The 12,260-nt window shown below is 36.1% G+C and overlaps 1 long non-coding RNA gene across 1 annotated transcript in view; it reads right to left on the reverse strand.

Moving 5' to 3' along the window:
• The window catches only part of LOC145546965 (uncharacterized), a 473,665-nt gene that overhangs the window by 202,638 nt on the left and 258,767 nt on the right, over window positions 1-12,260 (reverse strand). Inside the window, exon 4 of the long non-coding RNA XR_014083422.1 lies at window positions 10,827-10,947. This is a non-coding gene — a long non-coding RNA (uncharacterized LOC145546965). The remainder of the gene's footprint in view (window positions 1-10,826; window positions 10,948-12,260) is intronic.

The following is a 12,260-nucleotide window of genomic DNA, read 5'->3' on the forward strand; positions in this document are numbered from 1 at the left end:
CAACATGATCTGGTGGAAAAAATAGTTTTGAATCAGACAGACTTACGTTGAATTCCTAGCTTGTAGCCTATCAGCTCTGTGACCTAAAAAAGAATTATTGACTCTCTCTCTAGGTTAACATTCAATTATCTGTAACTGTTCAAATCACAGAGCTGTGGTAAGGATTAAATAATACAATATTGTGAAGACATTTTGTCTAATGCCTACAAATATCTAATGAATCTGTAGAATAACATGCATCAGAAAGCTGCAGTGTGTCAGAAGGTTTTTCTTTTTAATGTTTAAAGAAAAAAAATCTCAATTACTATGGTGTACACCTGAAACTAACAGAATATTGTAAATCCACTATATGCCAATAAAATTTTTTAATTAAAAAGAAATAAATAAGTGAAAAAAAAACTAAAATAATCGTCAAAGAAAGAGCTCATTTTGAAATTGGAGGGATCAGGAAGTCTTTGTGAAGAAGGTATCATTTGAACAGTACCCTGAAAGACAAGTAGGGATTTGTCACTATGTCATCAACTTTGTCTGACAGAGATAGGGTTAAAAGGGCTGTGCTGAGATATGACACTGGATTTTTAGAGGGCTAAGAATTTTGTATATGAAAACACTCAACTTACGGAGTCAGTCTAGACAAATCAGTACTTCAACACACATAACTTCCAAAATACCAACCCGTGTAATCAGAACTTCAATGGTGCCCAAGAAAAAGACATACACATGGCAAAGAGGGACAGTTCTTCCATATCATAAAAAAAGGAGAGTTTTGAAAAGTCAGCGTAATATTTATACCATAATTTTTTTCAATTTAGACAAAAACTTTCCTATGAATATTGAAGCAAAAAAAATGCCATAATATATTGGGAAACAGAATACAGAAGCATAATAAAAGAATAAAATAACACAATTCAGAGGAGTTTACCCTGGAATTGCAAAGAATTATAGGATTAAATACCAGGAAATTTATTTATAAAATTACTTAAAGGAAGGATAAAAAGTAAAATTTAAGGAAAAATAGTAAAATTACTTACAGGACAAAAAGAGAAATACATTGCCATTTCCACAGGTACTAAAGTCATCTAATGAAATTTAATATCTATTTCTAAGTTTTAAAGAAAAAATGGTAAAGTGTGAATAGATACTTCATTAACATGGAAACTATATAAATACATGCAGCAACCTAAAAGTTATCACAATTAATGGGGAAATACTAGAAGATTCCCATTAAAGTCTGGAACAAGTTCCTTGTGTCACTAATACTTCATATTACCCTGGAGCATCTAGGTAGTTAATAAAATTTGGTACCTGAAAAAAGAGAGAAAAATCATATAAGGAGAAAGTAAAAGTGTTATGATTCATAATTTTTAAAAGGGATGATAGCCTAGAAACTCAATAAAATCAACTGAGAAACTAATTTCTTAATATTGGTAACAAAAAGAATTAAATAATGTATTAGCTCAAAAAAAAGTAATATGGGGAAAGAAATAATCTTCATGTATACATGAAACAATTAGAAGAAATAAAAGACCCTAATTTATGTGAGTACCAAAAAATGTAAAATACATATAAATAAATTTAACAAGAAAAGTTCAGAACTATACAAAACAATTTTAAAGTGCTTTAATATTAGTGCAAAGAAATAGAGGAAAACAATAAAATGGGAAAGACTAGAGATCTCTTCACGAAAATCAGAGATACCAAGGGAACATTTCATGCAAAGACAGGCTCAATAAAGGAGAGAAATGGTATGGACCTAACAGAAGCAGAAGATATTAAGAAGAGGTGGCAAGAATACACAGAAGAACTATAAAAAAAGATCTTCACAACCCAGATAATCACGATGGTGTGATCACTGACCTAGAGCCAGACATCCTGGAATGCGAAGTCAAGTGGGCCTTAGGAAGCATCACTACGAACAAAGCTAGTGGAGGAGATGGTATTCCAGTTGAGCTAGTTCAAATTCTAAAAGAAGATGCTGTGAAAGTGCAGCACTCAATATGCCAGCAAATTTTGAAAACTCAGCAGTGGCCACGGGACTGTAAAAGGTCAGTTTTCATTCCAATCCCAAAGAAAGGCAATGCCAAACAATGTTCAAACTACTGCACAATTGCACTCATCTCACACGCTAGTCAAGTGATGCTCAAAATTCTCCAAGCCAGGCTTCAACAATATGTGAACCGTGAACTTCCAGATGTTCAAGCTGGTTTTAGAAAAGGCAGAGGAACCAGAGATCAAATTGCCAATATCTTCTGGATCATCGAAAAAGCAAGAGAGTTCCAGAAAAACATCTATTTCTGCTTTATTGACTATGCCAAAGCCTTTGACTGTGTGGATCACAATAAACTGTGGAAAAGTTTTCAAGAGATGGAAATACCAGACCACCTGACCTGCCTCCTAAGAAACCTGTATGCAAGTTAGGAAGCAACAGTTAGAACTGGACATAGAACAACAGACTGGTTCCAAATTGAGAAAGGAGTACGTCAAGGCTGTATATTGTCACCCTGCTTATTTAACTTATATGCAGAGTACATCATGAGAAATGCTAGGCTGGAGGAAGCACAAGCTGGAATCAAGATTGCCGGGAGAAATATCAATACCCACAGATATGCAGATGACACCACCCTTACGGCAGAAAGTGAAGAACTAAAGAGCCTCTTGATGAAAGTAAAAGAAGAAAGTGAAAAAGTTGGCTTAAAGCTCAACATTCAGAAAACTAAGATCATGGCATCCGGTCCCATCACTTCATGGCAAATAAATGGAGAAACAAAGGAAACAATGACGGAGTTTATTTTTTTGGGCTCCAAAATCACTGCAGATGGTGACTGCAGCCATGAAATTAAAAGATGCTTACTCCTTAGAAGAAAATTTATGACCAACCTAGATAGCATATTAAAAAGCAGTGACATTACTTTGCCAACAAAGGTCTGTCTAGTCAAGGCTATGGTTTTTCCAGCAGTCATGTATGGATGTGAGGGTTGGACTATAAAGAAAGCTGAGCACCGAAGAACTGATGCTTTTGAACTGTGGTGTTGGAGAATACTCTTGAGAGTCCCTTGGACTGCAAGAAGATCCAATCAGTCCATCCTAAAGGAGATCAGTCCTGGGTGTTCATTGGAAGGACTGATGTTGAAGCTGAAACTCCAATACTTTGGCCACCTCATGCAAAGAGTTGACTCATTGGAAAAGACCCTAATACTGGGAAGGATTGGGGGCAGGAGGAGAAGGGGACAACAGAGGATGAGATGGTTGGATGGCATCACCGACTTGATGGACATGGGTTTGGGTAAACTCCGGGAGTTGGTGATGGACAGGGAGGCCTGGCGTGCTGCGATTCATGGGGTCGCAAAGAGTCGGACACGACTGAGCGACTGAACTGAACTGAACTGAGCAACTGAAAAAAGTCCCACAAAAATTATTTAAGGTAATGGAAAGACATTCTACATTTTTCCAGGAAGTTTTATCATCTTAAAGCTGTAAGTTTTTGTTAGTTTAACAATTTGCACATATCCAAAGTCTACCAAGTGGATTACTTTTGGAATTAAAGTTATTTATTCTAGTCCATAAAAGGAAAAAAAAAAGAATAGTACCTAAGTTTGTTGGAAAAAATTTGTAACATGAGATTGTCATTGTTGTTGTTGTTGTTGTTTAGTCACTCAGTCATGCCCAGCTCTTTGCAACCCCATGGACTATAGCCCACCTGGCTCCTCTGTCCATGGAATTTCCCAAGCAAGACTCTGGAGTAGGCTGCCATTTCCCTCTCCAGGAAATCTTCCCAACCAAAGGATTGAACCCACGTCTCCTGTACTGTTGGCAGGCATATTCTGAGTGACTCTTTACCACTGAGTCACCAGGGGAGCCCAATGTGAGATTAGCCCCACAAAATATTAAAATGTAGAATAAAATTATAATAATTAAATAATATGATACAAGCCATAATATGAATATGCAAATAGATACAATATAACAGTCTAGAAGCCCCTTAAAAAGACTCAAATATGTATTTAAATTTAAATACACTGAAGATAATATTTCAAATTGGATAGTTCTATTCTTACTTTAAAGATAAAATATTGTTATATAATTGGAACACTAGACTATGCATCAGAGAAAAATATTGACTACTTGCCTCACAATATCCACAAAAATAAATCCCAAATAGATCAAAGATTTAAAGGTGAAAATAAAACCTTAAAAAAATTAAAGAAGACATGAGGAGTATTTATTTTTTTACTTTCAAGTGGGAAAGGCCTTTAAAGTATTATTTTTTTAAATCCCAGTGGTCATAATTAAATTATTAATAAATTTGACTACAGAAGAATGTCTTAAATTTCTGTAAGTAATAGCAGAAAAACAAAGCAAAAAAAGAAAAATCCTGGGGAAAACATTGCAATGCACAACAAAACAAAAGGATAACTTTTCTAATATATGAAAAGAATCTACAAATCAAAAAGCAAAAGATGAATAACCCAGTAGAAATATGGGCAATGAGTATGAAGAGCTTTTACTGGATAGAAAATATGAATAGCAATGTAAATATATGAAGAGCTGTTCACCTGACCCATAATAAGAGAAATGCAAATTCAGACTACAACTAGGTATTAACGTTGGCAAAGATCACTAAAGTTTGCTGAAATACTCTGATAATGAGGATGTGGGGAAATAGCCATTTTTTACATTTCTGATGATATTGCAAATTGCACAATCACCGAGAAGAGCAATTTGGCAGTATCTGTCAACAATTAAAATGCCTACTGTTTGTCAACAATTAAAATGCCTACTATACCCTTTGATAAAATTGATTTCCAAGGAATTCGTCCTGCAGACAATATAAATAAAATATATTCAGAGATAGTCCCTTCAGTATGAAATATTTGACATGGGCAAAAAAGGCCTCTTTTGATGATTTGAGAAGGTTCTATTTATCACACCTACACAATGGATGTATTAAAGAGTATGGGAACACGTTTGTCACACAGCATCTGGCACTCAGCCCAGGATAATGCAAACTGTACCTCTAAACATCTGTTCACATTCTTAATGCCATTCAGTTCCCAAGGAAAAGCCCCACATTTTTTGCCCTATGTCTTCAAATGAAAGGTGACTCTATCCAAATATGCTAGAAATTTGTGGGCTGTGCCATTGCCAGCATCAGAAATGACCACTGCCTTGGGGAATAGGAAAGGTATAGGCTACAGAAGCATTTCCTAAGAGTAAAGACTAATAACTTAAATGTTCTTCTCAGATGGCAAGAATGCAGTTGTTGCTGCCATGTCCAACAATTCGAGACCCCATTGACTGCACGACGCCAGGCTTCCCTGTCCTTCACCATCTCCCAGAGCTTGCTCAAACTCATGTCCATTGAGTCAGTGATGCCATCCAACCATCTGTCTTCCCCTTCTCCTCTTGCCTTCAGTCTTTCCCAGCATCAGGGTTTTTCTAATGAGTCGGATCTTTGCATCAGGTGGCCAAAGTATTGGAGTTTCAGCTTCAGCATCTGTCCTTCCAATGAATATTCAGGGTTGATTTCCTTTAGGATTGACTGGTTTGATCTTCCTGCAGTCCAAGGGACTCTCAAGAGTCTTCTCCAACACCACAGTTCAAAAGCATCAATTCTTCGGCATTCGGCCTTCTTTATGGTCCAACCCTCATATCCATACATGACTACCGGAAAAACCATAGCTCTGACTAGATGGATCTTGGTCAGCAAAGTAATGTCTCTGCTTCGTAATACATTCTCTAGATTTGTCATAAATTTTCTTCCAAGGAGCAAGCATCTTTTAATTCCATGGCTGCAGTCACCATCTACAGTGATTTTGGAGCCCAAGAAAATAAAACCTGTCACTGTTTCCATTGTTTCCCCATCTATTTGACATGAAGTGATGGGATCAGTTGCCATGATTTTCGTTTTTTGAATGTTGAGCTTTTAGCCAGCTTTTTCACTCTCCTCTTTCACCTTCATCAAGAGGCTCTTTAGTTCCTCTTTCTGCCATAAGGGTGGTGTTGTCTGCATATCTGAGGTTATTGATATTTCTCCGTGCAATCTTGATTCCTGCTTGTACTTCACCTAGTCTAGCATTTCACATGATGTACTCTGCACATAAGTTAAATAAGCAAGGTGACAATATACATCCTTGATGTACTCCTTTCCCAATTTGGAACCAGTCAACTGTTCCATGTCCAGTTCTAACTGTTGCTTCTTGACCTGCATACAGGTTTCTCAGGAGGCAGGTAAGGTGGTCTGGTATTCCCATCTCTTCAAGAATTTTCCACAGTTTGTTGTGATCCATACAGTCAAAGGCTTTAGGGTAGTCAAGAAGCAGAAGCTTTTCTAGAATACTCATGCTTTTTCTGTGATCCAACAGTTTGATCTCTGGTTCCTCTGCCTTTTCTAAATCCAGCTTGAACATCTGGAATTTCTCAGTTCACGTACTGTTGAAGCCTAGCTTGAAGGATTTTGAGCATGACCTTGCTAGCATGTGCAATGAGTGCAATTGTGTGATAGTTTAAACATTCTTGGTATTGCCCTTCTTATGGGATTGAAATGACTACTGACATTTTCCAGTCCTGTTGCCACTGCTAAGTTTTCCAAATTTGCTGGCATATTGAGTGCAGCACTTTCACAGCATCATCTTTTAGGATTTGAAATAACTCAGCTGGTATTCCATCATCTCCATTAGCTTTATTCATAGTGACGTTACCTAAGGACCACTTGAATTTGGGCTCGAGGATGTCTGGCTCTAGGTGAGTGATCACACCATTGTGGTTATCTGCGTCATTAAGATCTTTTTGTATAGTTCTTCTGTGTATTCTTGCTACCTCTTCTGAATATCTTCTGTGTCTGTTAGGTCTATACCATTTCTGTCCTTTATCGTGCCCATCTTTGCATGAAATGTTCTCTTGATATCTCATTTTCTTGAAGAGATCTCTAGTCTTTCTTATCTCTCCTTGCTATTCTTTGGAACACTGCATTCAGATGGATATATCTTTCCTTTTCTCCTTTGCTTTTTGCGTCTCTTCTCAGCTATTTGTAAGGCCTCCTCAGACAACCATTTTGCCTTTTTGCATCTTTTTCTTGGAGATGATTTTGATCACTGCCTCCTGTACAATATTACGAAGCTCCCTCCATAGTTCTTCAGGCACTCTATCAGATCTAATCCTTTGAATCTATTTGTCACTTCCACTGTATAATCATAAGGGATTTGATTTAGGTAGATTCCTGCATTCTTTTTTACAGTGAAGCTGATCAGACATTTTCTTGCTTCCTGTGCTTTGTTTTGTTTATTTTAACGTTTGAATTGTGATGGTATCCACAGAAATTGCTAATAGCAATTGCTTGAGGAACGTTACCCAATGTAAACAACTAATAATTTTTTTAATCATGGCATGATACAGATTCCTTACACCTTGGCCACTGGATGGACTTTGAACACCAGAACCAAAAAGCTTTACTTTTATATTAAATGAGTTTTAATTTAAATTAAAATATTTTACTAACACACAATTATCTTTGATTACATTTATAATTAACATTTTAAATGAGATTTAATTAATTTCAAAAAATAAATATACAAGAAATTTGTCTATATTCAAGTTTTTATTTTTGACATTCAGTCATCAAATTTTCCTTTTGCCTTTGCATTCAGTGGTTATTTTAAAAGAAAACTTTTCAAAGACATAAAAATTAATTTTAATAAATATTTTATACTTGTATTAATTGATTTATATTTTGTATTATTGATTTATACTTTTATGCAGACATATTTAAATTTTATACTCTTTGAATTACATGTTGAATATCAATATTATTATTGATAATCTTGATTAAAATATCTTAAGTAATTTTGCTAAAATTAAAGAAGAAAATAAATTATATAGAGTACATGGATAATGAATCATATTTTTTATTTTTATTATCAACCCAAATATCAGTGTATCACCAGAATACTGCAACATGTGCAATAATAATTCCAGTTTTTGTATTTCACCAAGTTTCAGTTATATAAGAAATGTAACTTTATTCATGTTTTTCTATTTCATGTTATTCATCAAAGTAATAGGGATAGAATATATTTTAGTTAATAGCATGTGATTTATAAGTTTTAAATATTTAGACACATTGTGAGGAGGTTCCATTTGAATTAATTCCCTGAGCTCCACAAATGTTATGAGAGGGGCTGTGTGCAATGTTACATATAATAGAAAAAACTTAAGAAACTCTAAATGCTTATTAACATGATAATTGTTGAATATTTTATTTTATATGTATAATATTTAAAGGACATATTAAGTGTTTGTATGTGGGTGGGATAAATATTTCACTAATTATCCTTTTGTATACATTGCATTTTGAACTATATACATGTTCCCATAATTTGGAGGGAAAATGGACTCTAATGACCAAAAAATCTTAACATTCCAGTTCTGATACTATCATCTCAGAACCAAATACCATCAGATTTTCATAACCATCATTTCTGCTATCCAGTGTCTTAAAATTGGGATTACTGGTGGACATATGTGTATTGTAACATAGCACTACTTTGCATATGTCTGGTTCTTTACAGTTAACCACATCCTATCACATGCACAGTGTGGCTCATTCCAGGCACGCAGAGAAAATGTCATCATCTCTAATTTATAGATTCAAAACCTGCCCAAGTTCAAACAATGCAGAATGGGGTTCACTTTTCACAGCCCACATAGCTGTTATAAAAACAGGCTCATGTCAATTTTTTATACTGCTCTGGAAAGACAGCTCTGTTCTGTGGAATAGACAGCAGGTACACTTCTCTTAGTAGTTGGCATCCTTTACAAATACAGCATCCTCTGAGCTGAGTTTGTGGCCAGTTCCAAACTCATACTTTATGCAGCGAAAGAGGAACTATATTTTCTCTCCCTTATTGTTTATTTTTACGGTGCACTGTCTTTAGTAATAAATTTTGTTACACAATTGTGACAAAATGTAATAGGTTTGCCTGAAAATCCTTCTCTTAGGTGATGGAACTTTCCAAAAAGAATTCTCCCTTCCACATTTTGTTTTTCCCTTTTAATCCAATTCCCAATGACTTTTATTGAAAACATCTCACTTTTTTAAAAATGACATTATCACATTTTTCTTAATTCTATCATCTTCTCAACTCCTGAATTCTTTATGCACCGTGCTTTTGTATCCTTTTATTTTCAAGTTCTTTTCATGTTTTCCCCCTTTTGTTTTATTTCCATGGGAGCTTTTATTGTCATCTCTGTGTTTTTGTCTAGGCTTCTATACTGAGGCCTGACCCAACAGTGAGGAAATGAATAGGGAAAGTATCATAGCTATGCTGCAATGGTAAAGGCAGACAGGTGCAAAGGACAGGGAGAAACAAAAAAGAAAGAGAAAGACTGGATGAAGACCTGATTATTTTTCCAGCCTTCAGGGTATAATATCTTTGAAGGTGAAAATAATGACATTTGCACAGGCATCTAAATAAAAATGTGACTTGCAGAACATAGAATTGCAGAGAAAACAGTTTCCTTTATTTAGAAACTTGTTTCCATGTCCAATAGGCTGAGTCAAATTTACTTTGAAGGCATGAGCGAGAATATTACCCTGCAAAGCCAAGTTTGACAAATGAACTCAGTCTCTGCCTTGAAACCAGCTCACTAGTAAGTGAAATTCAGAATTCCACTTGAAGTTTCTTAATGTTGATTTAGACAAAGCAAGCTATGCTCCTTAATGTCTAAAAGCAAGATATCAATTTAGTAAATCAGTAAGAATGGCCACAGTATGATTCTCATGCAGAAAGATCAACAATCAGTATTAGAAATTCTGACAAATAGTTGTTCCTATCTCTACTTAACAGACATTTTTGTGTTTCTGATTTAGCTGTTTATGTGTCCTCTTTTCTTGGAGCTCATTCTGGCTTGATTTATCATTCACCTGCCCAGCTTCCCACCAGTATCACCTAACTCTTCAGTTCATCTATAATTCTACCCCTACTACCCTATAACCCCTGGAACATCTACAGATCAAAAATGAGCAATTAAAATAAGAGGCAGATCTCTGGTAAAAGGGAATATGTGTATTTCATAAAGTTTTTATTGCCTTTGCAATGAACTAAACTAAATCTGAAAATTTCATCTCATAAAAACATTAAAAGTGGTGCATGCGATGCATGTGTCTGTGCATGTGTGGCTATGACTGGATGCATGTATATGTGTGTTCCTAGATATGTCTCGTGTGAGTATGCAAGTGTGTGTATGTATATCTATGAGTCTGCCATAAAGAGGCAACAAGGAGGAAAATCAGTAAATCAGGACATTTTTTACTTACTTGGCATTAAATGTCTGGTTACTTATAAATATGTATGATTAATTTTTTGTTTAAAAAAATGAAAATCTAGATGTTAAACATATATGGAAAATGTGAATGACTTTGCCTTTGCCTTAAACTCTTTTTTTCATTTACTCCTTTTCCTTTCCTTATCTGCTAGCTTTCACCCTCATTTTGCTTTTCCTATCTGGTGTTTCCTAGTTCTGTTCAGTTTAATTTATCCAAATGTCATACCCAATAAGTTGCTGAATTTCCACTCCATTCCTGCTGAATTATTGTATTACTTTTAAATAACTTGCATCTGCTCTTGATTCTTCCATCTGCTTCTCTTCCTTCTTCCTTTCTCATCAGGATGTCTGGCTCGAAGTTAAGGACATTGGCCAGACACCCTTTATTTTCTGTTTTTTAACCACTGACACAAAGTTCATTATCCTTTCAGACTCTCAATCTGAAAAAGCCAATCACAGGCAAAATTTGTAAAGTAGGTCAGATATGCGAATGCCGCCATACATACCTTTCATGCTTTCTCATTGATGTTTGTCACCCTCCTGCAAGAGGCACCACACAATTCTGGTTTTTTCCATTTCACTCCCATCCTTCAAAAAGTACACATCCAGGTCTGCATTACCTCACTTCTAGGAGAAATCCAGTAGGAAAATCCATCAAAATATTAGGCATAGACAATAAAAATTTCATTGTTCATCTTCTATGGAATGAGTTTCAAGATGTTTGTTTCTATGTTCTGTCATAATTGCAGGCATGTGAGGCACCCCCAGAAAAGAAACCAGCTGTAACAGATCTTCAGCACTTGTAAGCAAAATTGACTGCTCTCTTAAACTCAAGAATTTGATGGCATTTTAGGAAAACAAAGGAAATTAACATTTCCCACATTTTTACTTTGTGCCAGACACAAGCTAAACTGCATGTTCATTTTAATCAATGAAAAGATAGGATACTTGCCCAAAGTGAAAAGACCATATGGCTATAAGAAATGCAGATGTCAGGTATAAGTGAATAGCAAAAACCCAATGCTCTGTCCACACCATGCTGCTGCTTGAGGCTAGAGTCGTGGGCCAATAGCATTCCTCTGTTTTAGGTTCCAACCATCCATCATACCTTGGTAGCTTTTATGCATCAAGACAAAGATGGAAGTGCCAGTGGATGGTGAACTGTTGCAAGGGCACAAAGTCTGCAGCAGGGATATGTCCTAAGAAGGCTCAGCTGGGACACAATTTTGAAAGCTTTGTAGTATAGACTACAGAACTCAGGCTTGGGGTGCCTTTAAAGGTCTTAAGCAAGAGAATGAGATGGGCAGAGTTGAGTTCTAGATTCATTATCCTAGAACAGGATATATACAGGCTTTGAGAGGGACAAACTCCAAGTAGGGTGACTAGTTGGGAAGCTACATTGCTGTTACCCTAGAAAGAGATGAAAGTCAGCTTAAATAAGGCAACAGAAGATGCAATGGGACCTTTTTTTTTAGGAGGTAAAATCACTAGGACTTGGTGATCATTTGGATACAAAATGTAGAAGAAAAAAAAGGAATCTAAGATGTCTATTTTTCCTTTGTATTTGTTCCCAAGTGCCACAGTCTTTTTCTAAATCAAAGAAAAGTGAAAGTGAAAGTCGCATCTGACTCTGCAACCCCATGGACTATAGGAATTGTCCAGGCCAGAATACTAGAATGGGCAGCCTTTCCCTTCTCCAGGGGATCTTCCCAACCCAGGGATTGAACCCAGGTCTCCCACATTGCAGGCGGATTCTTTACCATCTGAGCCACAAGGGAAGCCCAAGAATACTGGAGTGGGTAGCCTATCGCTTCTCCAGGAGATCTTCCTGACCCAGGAATTGAACCAGGGTCCCCGGCATTGCAGGCAGCTTCTTTACCAACTGAGCTATGAGGGAAGCACTATCGTAATAAACAGGGGTGCCGTAGGATAGATTCCCA

The sequence above is a fragment of the Giraffa tippelskirchi genome, chromosome 4 (assembly GCF_054371585.1).
Source record: "Giraffa tippelskirchi isolate mGirTip1 chromosome 4, T2T-mGirTip1v1.2.pri, whole genome shotgun sequence".
In the NCBI taxonomy this organism is placed as follows: domain Eukaryota; kingdom Metazoa; phylum Chordata; class Mammalia; order Artiodactyla; family Giraffidae; genus Giraffa; species Giraffa tippelskirchi.